The sequence below is a fragment of the Meles meles genome, chromosome 16, assembly GCF_922984935.1.
Source record: "Meles meles chromosome 16, mMelMel3.1 paternal haplotype, whole genome shotgun sequence".
Lineage (NCBI taxonomy): Eukaryota > Metazoa > Chordata > Mammalia > Carnivora > Mustelidae > Meles > Meles meles.
Window position 1 is genome coordinate 28,424,648 of NC_060081.1, and position 11,709 is coordinate 28,436,356.

At 50.8% G+C, this 11,709-nt stretch overlaps 1 pseudogene; it reads right to left on the minus strand.

Annotated features, from left to right (window-relative positions):
* Nucleotides 1–5,478: 5,478 nt before the first annotated feature.
* Nucleotides 5,479–7,659, minus strand: LOC123927161 (annotated as a pseudogene).
* Nucleotides 7,660–11,709: the final 4,050 nt, after the last annotated feature.

The window sequence follows — 11,709 nt, forward strand, 5'->3', positions numbered from 1 at the left end:
TCCATCTTGCAGAGGCAGAGGGGGCAAAAATAAGCCCAGGTGTTCATCCAGAGTGACAAAAGCATTTCTAGTTCCTTTAGCTCTAGTGTGACTTTGGTCAATTCTCCAAATCATAGTTCTTAAAACAAAAGATGCATCTTGGTCTCCAAGGCTATAAAACCCCTGGCCCAGGAGAACAAGGTGCTTTAGAAACCCATAATGCAAATACACTTTGAGGTGACACACAGTATCAACTGTACCAATGTGCCCCTGCAATGGTCTTGCTCCTTCATAGCTCAACTGAAATAAATTCATTTGGTCTGATAAGTTTTTCTTTTTTAATAGGTTCTGGTCTTTGGCCATTCATTCAATATACACATTTTTTTTCATTCAATATTATTTTTTAAAGGTTTTATTTATTTGACAGAGACACAGCGAGAGAGGGAACACAAGCAGGGGGAGTGGGAGAGGGAGAAGCAGGCTTCCCAGTGAGCAGGGAGCCCAATGTGGGGCTCAATCCCACGACCCTGGATTATGACCTTGCTGAAGACACTTAATGATTTAGCCACCCAGGCACTCCTCATTCAATATTTTTTGAGTACCTTACTGAGAAAGGCATGTAGCCAGGGGCTCAGAGGAAGACAAAGAGCAAAATACAGTCCCTGCCCCCAGGCTAATAACATGGTGCAAAACAGAAAAAATCCCATTAGAAAGGCATGTACAAAGCCATGATAGTTTGGAGAAGTCTGAAATCGTTTTATGTTTAAATGACCCAACTTTAAGGTTTGAAGAATTGGATGTAGTTAAATGGGGGAAGTTATCTGAAGTAGAAGGAATGATAGGAGCAAAGGCAAATCTCATTAAGAGACAGTAATTTAATTTAGCTTAAACTATCTTACAAATAGAACAGAAGAAGGAAGACAGGAAAAACAGTGAGGCCAGCACAAAAAAAAAACTTTGGAATTTGGCCAAGGAGTTTGGGCTTATTTGGTAGGAAAAAGACAGGGAAAGTTCTGGAATGGGGAGTTAAACAATCAGAGTTGAGATTTAGGATGAAAAGCCACCAGCTTAGTTTTTTTTTTTTTAATCCCCCCCCCCAAACTATGCACTGCTCAGAAGTCCAGTTTTGAAGTGATCATCTCCCAGTCAATTATTCTCTTCCACATCTGTCCACCACCTGGTCCTCAACGGTTCTGAACTAAGGACTTCCCTCCTTGAAATAAAACATTCAGCTTCTGCTCCAATAGTGTGATTAATTACTTGGGCTCCAGAGCTCTGGTTTGAAACTTTGTTACTTTTCACTCCTAACCCACCTACCTCCAAAGTCCCAGGTTTAAAAGGCCTATTTTTTTTCTTCCCTCCATCAAAATCCTCAGAGTCAGAAAATAGCCACACCACCACCTTTACCCTCCCCCACCGCTTGATTGAATTAGGTTCGAAAGGCTGAGGATCCTCATTTTCCTTGCTCATCATCTTCCCTCATCATTTTGCCAATCCTGGGCGTTTGCCCTACCCTGCAACATGACATCTTATTTTGAAAGATTGAAGGGGATTTTCACTTCCAATTATTCCATTAGGGTAAAGGAATTTTTAAATTACAATTTCGGGGGCAGTGTCCTGAGCAATGAGCACTTCTCTCTTTTGTTCTAATTTCCCTCTATTCTCCTAATACCACATTCGCTGTGAAGCCTTCCTCATGCCTCACAGCACTGTGGTGAGGATTAAATGGGGGCAGGGAGTAGAATAATAAAAACCAACCTTTAACAAGATCTTACCATAGACTAGACATTTTGATCCATGCTCAATATGCATTGTCCTTTTACTTCATAATGCTGAGACAGATATGATTATGCCTATTTTACAGATGGGGAAACTGAGGTTCAGAAAAGTTAAGTAATTTGCTCAAATTGACATACACAGTTTATAAGGGGATGGAACCAAGATTTAAATCCACGTATGTCTGACTCCACAAACCACAATCCTAACTCCTTAAATTATGCTCTCTTGCTACATAGGAAACATTCACTGATGGCAGATACTATCATTAGCTTTGTATGAGTCTATCCTTTGAATTTTGAATGTTTTCTCTCGTCTATCAGTTTCTACAGGGTTTTTTAGTTTGATAAGGCTATGGGCACATGACTTTCCTTAACTCTTCCTCCAAACCCCCTCAGGCTGCTATTATTGTTACTCCCATTTTCCAAATGGAGTAGTTGGGTGGGCCTCAGAGACTGTGCCGAGGGCTTGAAGTCAGCGCGATTGGACCATTTATTTAAAGTGGAGCTGGCACTAGGACTTGAATGCTGGTCTCCTAGCTCCAAAACCCAGCCTTCCTTTAGCATGGTTCCTCTCCCGGTGCCCATCCTTTTCTGAATCTGAGATCTTCATCAACAGAGCGCACGTGAGGTCTTCCGCACTCCGTCTTTGGGGCTTTTACCTAAAGCGCTTATTTATCCGGGCACAGACTTAGGTTCGTTGTTTACACGTGCGCCCAGCACGGGGCCTCGTACACAACTGAGGTCAAATGAAAAGGAATGAAAGCTACCGAGGTTAGTGGTCCGTCTTGACTACCGCACACTGCCTACCGAGCAGAGATTCCGCATACAGTAGGCGCTCAGCATGGTGAGATTTCAGTTGCCCCACTTCTCTGGGAACGTTAAGGCTGGCGAGGGAAGGAGGAGGCATGCAACTCCTCACCTGAGGGCTCAGCAGGGTCCTCAGATGCTTCAACTGCCTGAAGAACACCTGTCTCTCTGATGCCACCAGTCAGCGACAACTCCCGTCGTTACCTGGACAACCCGCCACGCAGCCGCAGAGACTGCCGCTGACGCAGATGCTAAGAGAGCCGAACACTCTTCACCAGGTCCCCACCTAGCTTCGCCTTGAAGCAAACAGAAGGTGCGCAGGCGCAGTGAGGTCTAGGGCGGGACCCCGAGAGGACTCGAATCCTCTCTTCAACCAATCCTGTCCTTGCTTGTAAACTCAAGCTCAAGCCACGCCCACAAGCCCTCCACATACTCCAGGTCCTAGGTAATGGCGGTCTTTCTCACACCGTGATTGTGAGTAAAGTGTGGCCGAATACTTCTTTTAATCCTTACAACCCTGGAGGAAGGCAGGGCGGTTGCTTTCACACATTTTGCAGCGGGCCGGTTTGAACCGAAATAGGCTATACGATTTGCACGGGGTATCACAAGGCTAATCATGATAGCTAACTGAATACTCAGTATGCCTCTGCCAGGTACTGGGCAAAAGGTTGTAGATGCATTATCTCATTTAATCTCAAAGACACCTTTTGAAGGGGATGGCATTATTAGTTCCATTTCACATCCCAGGAGACTCAAGATTAGAGGGGTCACTTAACAAACTAACAGTAAATGATGCAACTGGGATTCAACCCAGAGCTGATGCATTTAAACAGCCTTTATATTCTTTTTTTTTTTTTAAGATTTTATTTATTTATTTGACAGAGAGAGAGATCACAAGTAGGCAGAGAGGCAGACAGAGAGAGAGGAGGAAACAGGCTCCCCACTGAGCTGAGAGCCCGATGCGGGGCTCGATCCCAAGACCCTGAGATCATGACCTGAGCCGAAGGCAGCGGCTTAATCCACTGAGCCACCCAGGCGCCCCCAGCCTTTATATTCTGAACTTCTAGCTCCCTATATCTATGCCATGCTTCTATACCCCGTGCCACCTCCATCCCAAGAGACGAGGTGTCCAGAGTCCGAGATGTGAATGTTTCCGTGCCAGTGGCCAGTGAGAGGTACTACTTCAGAACTGGGAAGCAGTGGATCAAAGACTGCTGCCCAGATCTGGATGCTTTTGTGGTTCAAGGCAGAGGGCAAATGAGAACTTGGCTTATCTGATAGGATGAAGTTAAGTCTGTGATACCTGGGGTTGGAGCTAGGTTAAGTAGAAAGGATAATGACTTCTTGATCTATTTGGATTGGGGTCCCTTTCAGAATTACTGGCCTAAATTCTTGTAACATGCCAGAGAGACTGAGATGCAGAAAGGAGAGTTCATACACCTCCTCTGGAAAGATCCGAAGTTGAGCAGACCTCTGATTCTCTAGAGAGTATGGCATATGATGTCCAGATTCTGGGTTCTGCAGCCTTTCCCCCATAGTGCTTGCAAACATCAACAGGTATTTCTCTCATTGGCACCATTCCCCACCCTTGGAATTTAGGAAAGAGTAGAGGAAAGCCTCTACTTTCACAGGAAGGAAGTAGCCCCAGAGCCCAAAGTATAAGTCTTTTGACAGGGGAGTTCCAACCCCTCAGTTTTATTTCCATAATCCTCCTCTGGATATATAGTGGCAGAGAGTGAATATAAACTCACTTACACTTTACAGTTATTATTGACTTTGACCGAATCAGCAGAGACAGAGGCAGACAGAAACAAAAGGAAGAGTGAGGGCGGGGAAGACTCTAAGTACAGGAGGCACAGGGTAGGAGCACGTGGACTGAAGGTTCCATTAGTGGAGCTGCTCTTTGATTTGTCCCAAACACCACTCAGTCCTTTTCTGGAAATTAACTGAGGTTGATGGAGGAGTCAGAGGAATAAATGGTGAAAAGCTTGGGTGTCAATGTGGGCAGTGAACTTGAAAAGGTTACTGGCCCCTCTCGTGTGGTATAACCTTCGTTTCCACGGATGCAGGAGAATTTATATCCCCCCGCCCCTTCTTTTCCTTCTCCGCCCTTCTCACTGAACAAAACAAAAGGAATTAGGGCTCTAGTTTTCTATACCCATTTCTGTCCTCTCCCCACCCATTCCAGGTTATAGAATCAAAACAAATGCCTTAAAACAATGAGAGTGTTCCTGTGGAGTTGGTGGTGGTGTGAGAGGCCCTTGTGGTCAGGGGAGAGACAGTGGGGAAGTGTCTTCAGCATACTATACAGTGTCCCATACAGTCATCTCCAGTTTGTCCAAGAACGTTTATTGGAAAAATGTCCAAGGGGTGAGGTCACCAGCAGCAGCTGGGGGAGGGGGGCTACCAGGTGAGAGGGGGAGCACCTGAGGCTCCGTGGAAGACATAGGAGTAGTGCAGTGCAGCATCTGCCCCAGACCCAGACAATTCCTTTGAGTTGCTGGGGGAGGTGGAGAACCCCAAGAAACACCCCTCTCTGAGACCCAGAGGCAAGATGTGGGGGCAGCTGGGGATGCCGAGAGACCTGATGCAGGTGCGATGGGGGCCCCATCTGGGACTTAGTGGGATACAGTTGAACAGGTGTCTCTCCCCTTGACCTGGGGGATGGAAGGACATATCCCATCTGATAGCCATTCCCCAGGTCCAGGGGCACAGCCCCTAAGAGACCTACCTTCTGGCCCTGCTCACAGTGGAAAGAGGATGGGTACCAGGCCTGAGATTGTGGGAGTGTCATTACCCTCTAAGAGATTATGGGATCCTTCAGTCTTGGGCAGATCACCAACTGAGGCTCTCCCTGACCCTATCCCCATCCCCAGGTTGTTAGTGCATCTGTTTTCGAGTTCGGTTTCTTCACTCATACATCAGTGGTCTTGATGGATGGTGACTTTTTCTGTTTTGAAAAAAAATGGCTTGAGTCTCATGTCAGGAAGGTAAGAGCCTCCTTCATCCCAAATATCCATTTCCTTTCTCTTCCTGCCCCTCTTTGGCCTTCTCCCTTTCCCTGACTGCTTCTAGAAGCGAAATCACCCTTCCCTCCCTCACTGGCCCCACATCATATTACCTGTCTCGTCCCCACTGGTCTTCCCTGAGGACTCTGTTCTGGCCCCTTCCCCTTCTCCTTGGGGTTGTTGTTGGAGTCGTTGTCCTTGATGATATCATACTGACAGCAGAAGAGCCCAATTACAGCTGAGACACAACAATACAATCTGCACCTTGATCTTGACCTCCCCACTCACAGCCTTGAAGGGCAGTGAGATACCCACACGGTTTCTAGAAAATCTGAGAAGAAAACCCTTGAATTTCGGGTGCTCATATGCGAGCACCACCCTCTTAGCCTTCCTCTCCTCAAACTTCTGCGCACCCTCAACTAAGCATCTCCCCTGCATTTCCCTCCCTGCCTTTTCCCCTGACAGCCTTCACCACCTCCCACCCTCACTGAGCCCCCACTCCCCCAATCCTTGGTGCCCCGTGCAGCTGCTCACTCACTGGCCCACATGAGCAACACCACCACAATAACCACTTCCCCTGTCTGCAATGGTCGCTGTCCATCCAGACCCTCCACTGTGATGTCACCTGAGAAGAAAGAGATAGACTCCAGGTTATGGGGAGCGGCCACAGAGCTCTTCTATGCAGACCCGTAAGGATGGAGAGTCTGGGGGCAGGGTTGCCCCTGCGAGCCCCTCTCTAGGAAGGTGGACAGGGAGTTAGAGACCAAAAAAGCAGGACCGTTGCGGGCAAGTATTCACACAGACTGCGGCGGCTAGGAACAGACGGTGGGGAAAAGGAAGCTTAAAAGCCCTTCTCCCAAACAATTCATTATCAGCCTGTTTATACCCAGTCCCCTGCCAACCTTATTCCTTCGTTTCTTGGCAGTATGATGAATTAAGTCATCCTTTTATTCATCTAAGCTAGACTGGCTTGTTTGGGGGGAAGTAAACAAGAGGCTAAAGGGCAGGTAAAAAGCCAGAGAATCCAAAGCTTTTGGGAGTGGAGGATAGCTGAGCCTCTCACCTGGGCTTGAGCTGTTGGAGGGTAGCCGGTCAGAACCCTCGAGAGTTCAGAAGTGCACCCGAGGCCTTGGGGGGCTCTCTCCCCAAAGGCCGATGCTCCGAACCTGCATCGTGTAGTCGCTGTCTTCAGCCAGTCCCCAGAGGGCACAGGCCCACGTGGTGGTGTTCACCTCCCAGATCACAAGCTGCCCAGGGCCAGTCTGTCGCTGCGGGGAGATGATGGGACAGGAGGGTGGTCTCACACCAGTCCCAGGACTCAAACATCCAAGCACTCCACGGAGTAGGATGACAAGGGCAGCTTGAGCCAGGGGACACCAGCTCCCAGATTCCCCCACCACGGGGAGGGGAGCTTTGGTCCCCAGTGGGGGTAACGGAAGGAAGGCTCAGAGTTCCAAGGACACAGGCTGAGGGAGCAGAAGGGTGATTCGTACTTGCTGGGAAATGGAGTAGCCAATGACAATGTTGCCTTCTGGGATGTCCCAGGACACAGTGGCCGAGCTGGTTCTGAGGTGAGTGACTGTCACATTCACAGGAGAAGGAGGCCCGTCTGTTGGGTGCCAGAGTGAATAGGTTAACAGGTCCCATGTACGGACTAGCTCTGCTTGATCCCACTACCCCTTTACTCACCTGCTTGCACAAAGCCCAGGTCCCAACTGACCAGCAGGAGGACCTAAGGGCTTAAATATGGGGAGAGGGGCATCAGCGAAGCCATGGAACCCACTGAGTCTGCTGGGAGGCACTGGGGCATCCACTTGACATCCAGGTGGGGCTCCTGAAGGTGGCCGGAGTTGTTGGGGGCGGGTTCCAGGACTGCCCAGAACGCACGGGTGGCAGCAGCTCTCCCGGGCTCCCCACCGCCCACAGCAGCCCCGGATCCCCCTACCCCCGGTCTCCCCACGCCTTCCCCGCCCCAGCGTCACCCAGGGTCCACAGTGCTATGTTCTGCCCTGCCCACACCGACGTCCGCGAGTCCTCGCGGTAGGTCAGGCCTCGGCAGGCTGCTCAGTGCCCAGAGGGCGGCCCATCACCCGGCTCCTTGGCGCTGCCCCTACCCCATCCTGGCGCGGGCCCCGTGCAGCAGGCAGCGCATGACAGAGCTGCGGGCAGAGGGCAGGCGGAGGCCGAGTGGGAGTGGGCCGCGGGGCTGCGGGGTGGGGGGGCCCAGAGCTAGGAGGGGCCGCGTAGTCTGTCCCTGAGTGTGGGGCGGTGCAGGCGCTGCCTGGCTGCTGGCAAGAGTCCTGGTACAGAGGCAGTGCGGCTGTCCCCCGGGCCCTGCAGTGGGATGTGACTGTCCAGGCTAGCTAGCCTCCGCCTTCTGCAGAGCTGGCCCGGCTCAGTCCACCGCAGCCTGACCTGGACGTGCTGGCCAGCCCTGCCCCGCCAGGGTTCTCGCTGCACTCATCCCCCTCCTGCCCCGTCCCTATTCTCCCGGGGCTCCTCCAAGGACCCCTCTTACCTCTGATCCCGGCTCCTTCCGAGGAGCCTGCTGCGTGCATAGGGAGAGGAGCAGGTGCAAGGGTCTAGGGCACCTGGGAGGGCCCCTCCCTCCCGGGGTGGAATTAGCCAAGTTGGAAGGAGGAATCCCACTTCCCCTGCGGGAGGGGACAGAGTGGCCAGATAATTGTTCTAAAAATCTCCTACTTGTAGACTGTGTCAGCTTTTAAATCTCTTCCCCATTCATAATGTGATACTGATTCTCTTCACTCTCATTCATTCTTACATTTATTAAACAAATAATTTATTGAGTGTCATCTAGGTGTCTGGGCATGGGAAGAGCTGGAGTACAGCGGTTAAGACAGCAGGCTGGGTTTATAGCGGTGGGAGTCTAAAGAGTAGCAACCTATGTTTTTAGCTCTTCTTCCTGCCTGGCATGGAGAAATTGGTCGTCTAAGTGTCAGGTTTCCCAAAATCCGAGCGTCCAGAACCTCATAGGGCTGTTGGCAGGATCCAGTGAGAGAATGTTGGGGAATGTCGTTATAAATCTTCTGACACTGTGTGAGTGAGGGATTGTCATGAGTTTGCACCAGTCTGTTAGTTACTTCATTCTTTTAGCAAACATAAATCCTTAAACTATTTTGTGAGATCTGGAGTAACAACCTGGGTGTGAGTCCCCTCTTGTCAACTGTGTGATCTTCAGCAATGACCTAACTTCTCTGAGCCTCTGCTTTACCATCTGCAAAATGAGAGTGTCAGTATGGTCTCCTTAGTGTGAATGTACCCAGTGAGATACCGTATGTGAAAAGTGCATTGTGCAGTGTAAATAAATGTTGGCTAATGTTGTATTTAGGGCAGATACTTTGGTTTCTAATTCTCATTGCAGCATTTCTATTTCTGTGGCACTTTTTTTCCTGTAATATTCAGTTCAGCATGTGTCCCTCTGGGGCTCCAAAGCTTCTGTTACCTTCCTTCTGAGTTGAAAGAGTGAAATGGAGCAAGAGGCGCAGGGAGGACTCTGTGTTCTGGACTTGTGATCAAGCCATGGCTCAGGTCCTCTGACCTCTGCTGTCCCTGAGGACCCTGATCTCTGGCCTCCTGTTGCATCCTGGTCCCAGAGCACTCTGCTCAGGGATTCTCATTGTCCTGGGACTGTGTATTATTCTGCACTTCTGAGCTCCAGGCCCTCCAGAGAAGAGGTCATTGTGTCCAAAGATTAAGAGCAATGAACCTCAGGTTTCCCCCTTCATGGGGCAAAGCAGAGGCTGGGACGTCTGCATGCATGCAAAGAGGGACCCCTGGAGCTTCCCTGGGGTGCCCAGAGGGCTGGGGGCCAACTGGTCAGGAAAGGGTGCGGGGAGAGATACTCAGAGGCGGTGGTACTCAAAGAGGCCAGGGTACCTGGGTTAATCATCACTGTGGCTCAGATGAGGCCCCACCAGCTGGAAGCAGAGTTAGCGTGACAGAAGGTTTTGTGTGGCTGAAGATGCAGGCACGACAGGGTGTCCACAGCGTGTGACCATGCCAGGCACAAAACGGTTTCAACACGTGATTGAGACCCCAGAGCCTGGCAAGTGGGAGGTGAGACCCCCTCCTTCCGCCTTCTCCATGTTGGTCTTCTGCACTGATTCCAAGAATCATTTCTCATCTGGACTTCCCTCCACCCTGGGTTTCTGTTTTCCCTCTCCTCCTTCCCATCTTCCTTCCTGACCTTCCCCTATTAGGCCCAGAGTACCAAGTTCAGGCTAAATCCTTGGATGGTGTGTGTGTATGTGTGTGTGTGTGTGTGTGTGTGTGTGTGTGTGTCCCCAAACCTTGTGCCTGCTGCCACTCCCACCTCCAGATCAAGAGGCATGAGTGAGGCTTGGTCTTTCTAAGGGTGATACGCAGCTGGCCGACAGGTTGAGGGAAAGATGCTCAATGTCATCGTCAGGGAAATGCACATCAAAACCACAGTGAGATGTCACCTCGCACCAAGCAGAATGGCCACCATCAAGAAGAGAACCCATAGCAAACGCTGACCTCTTCTGGTCAGAGGAGCTGGAGAGGATTTGGAAAGAGGGAATGCAGTGCCCTGCGAGTGGGGAGGCACCCTGGTGCAGCCACTATGGAAAACAGTACGGAGGGTCCTCAAAAGATTAAAAATAGAGATACCCTATGATCTGGCAATCCCACTTCTCGGCATCTGTCCACAAGAATGAAAACAGGAACTCAAAGAGACGTGTGTACTCTCGTGTTTGCCGCAGCCAAGACACAGAAAGAACCCGCGTGTCCCTCGTCCCAGGAATGGGTAAAGGAGATGCGGTCCAACCATGGGATAGACTATGACTCAGCCTCAATAAAGGAAGGACATTCAGACACTTGCTACCACACGCAGAAGCCCTGAGGACACTACGCTCTGTGGGGTAAGCCGGTCACAAAGGGACAGACGCTGCATCCCTCTGCTTATATGATGGACCTAGACCCGGCACATTCACAGGGACAGAAAGTTGAGTGGTGGCTGTCAGGGGCTGGGGGAAGGGAAGGAGGGACTAGTGTTCAATGGGGACATCACACAATTTGGGGAAGACGGAGTGCTGCAGGGGGACGGAGGGGACGGTTGTGTCACTGTGAATGCTCCTGATGGCGCAGAACTGCAGACATAAAAACGGTTAGGATGTCCTCATATCAGGGAGAGGGGGAGGGGGCTATGGACATTGGGGAGGGGAGGCGAACCATAAGAGACTATGGACTCTGAACAACAACCTGAGGGTTTTGAAGGGTCAGGGGTGGGAGGTTGGGGGAACAGGTGGTGGGTAATAGGGAGGGCACGTTTTGCATGGAGCACTGGGTGTTGTGCAAAAACAATGAATACTGTTATGCTGAAAAAAATAAATAAAATGGGAAAAAAAATGGTTAGGATGGTAAATTTTATATCATGTATATTTACCATTTCAAAGAATCACTTCAGCTTTTTCTTCATACTTCTTCAGAAAAAGATTTATTTATTTGAGAGAGGGTGTGAGCACGCATGCCCAGGGGCAGAGAGGCAGAATCCTCAAGAAGATGGTGACGTGGGGCTCGATCTCATGACCCATGAGATCAGGACCTAAGTCCCAAACCTAGAATCAGATGCTCGACCGACGGCGCCACCCAGGCACCCCTCTCGGTACTTGCAGTGTGGCTCCCAGAATATTTAAAGGTGCCCGTGGCCAGCACCTACTGGGGCTGGTGAGCTCTGTAGGTCTACCTCCCATCCTTGTGCCCCAGAGACTTGGGCCCAACAGGTCTGGGACGGGGCTGACAAGTCTCCAACATTTCCTGGGGAGATCCCGAGGCCACTGGTCTGGAGACCCTGCTTGAGAACCACTGCCAGGGGCACACGGAGCAGCCCCCACTTCCCGGTGGAAGTCCTGAGACCTCTGGTTGGCAGAGGGCCAGCCTCTACGGTTGTACTGGCAGAACCACCATGAGGGACCCAGGTGGGAATCTCCACCTGAACCGGTCGCTGAAAGACACCTGAGCACCAGGGCGCAGGGGGACATGGGTATCGCCGCTCCCTAGGGAGACCTTCACCAATGGGGCGGGGGGGCCACCTGGGTGCTTGTCCTGATTGAGCCGAGGAGCTGTGTTGACTTCAGCGGTAGGACAGCAAGCGGCTT